Genomic DNA, 1,239 nt, shown 5'->3' with positions numbered 1-1,239 from the left:
TAAAATACAGTAATGCATCAAACATTAAAAGCTTCCCTAAACAGGGCTGCCTTCAGATGTCTTCTAAAAGTCTGGTAGTTGTTTTTCTCTTTGACATCTGGTGGGAGGGCGTTCCACAGGGCGGGTGCCACCGCTGAGAAGTCCCTCTGCCTGCTTCCCTGTAACTTGGCTTCTGGCAGTGAGGGAACCGCCAGAAGGCCCTCGGAGCTGGACCTCAGTGTCCGGGCAGAACGATGGGGGTGGAGACGCTCCTTCAGGTATACAGGATAGCTTTACAAAAAAAAAAAAGGTACTTGGACATGTTTGGGGATAACTACAGAAATCATACTACAGAGTAGTCAAGGAACAATTGTCATCTCCAGACTGACCCTACTTCTCAAGGAAGGGTCAGTCTGTTCATCCTAGGCAGTTGTGCGTCAGAAGCGTGAAAAGATGCTGCCAAAAAAATAGCTCCAGAAAGACCACAGAGGTTTCTCAGTTCCACCTTCCTTGAGATAGGGAATGGATTGTGAATGCCCAAAAATGACCATGACTGCCGTTCAGGTAGCCTGGCATGCACAGGATTACAGGCCAAGCCAGTGAGCCTTTTTCCTGTTAAAACAGGCCAGTTGTTTTAGTGAGCACGGTTACATTGTTCATCAGCGCCAACACACTTTAGATTTTTTTAAAATGTGCATTGCAGATGTATTTGCAATTGTAAATAATTTGCCGATTACATTTGCCAATTACATTACCTTTGTCTGAGTTTTTGTTTTGATTTTTTTGTTTCTACTGCCCCTGTGCACTTTGTACCACTTAATGGGGGTGCTGTTTTTATAGATCTGTTATCCTATTGTATAGAAAGGTGTTGTTTTTAATGTATGGAATGATACTATCACAATGGAATAATGAGGCGGGGGGAGGTTGTTGTTTTTTAAAAAAAAAGTCATTTGCTCCCAAATGTGGTTCCAATCCAGATTGCCTCTCGCAACTGCTATTTGCCCCATGAGGGAAGCTGCAATTAGCAGTTATGAGGGGCTATTTGGATCAAGACCACAGTGGTGGTGGGACAAAGCTTAAAGCCACCAACTGCTGACAATACGGTCCCAATCCAAACAAGAGCACTTTCCCTGATGACTGATGTTTAGTAGGGGACAAACAAGCACGGAAGGACCGATTATGCAATCAACATCACAACTAGTTTGACCTTCAGTCACCAAGAGTTAAAGAGCTGACAGCACAGCTATGTTGGAGCGCAGG

This window comes from Podarcis muralis, chromosome 17 (assembly GCF_964188315.1).
Source record: "Podarcis muralis chromosome 17, rPodMur119.hap1.1, whole genome shotgun sequence".
Lineage (NCBI taxonomy): Eukaryota > Metazoa > Chordata > Lepidosauria > Squamata > Lacertidae > Podarcis > Podarcis muralis.
This window is presented reverse-complemented; position numbering follows the sequence as displayed.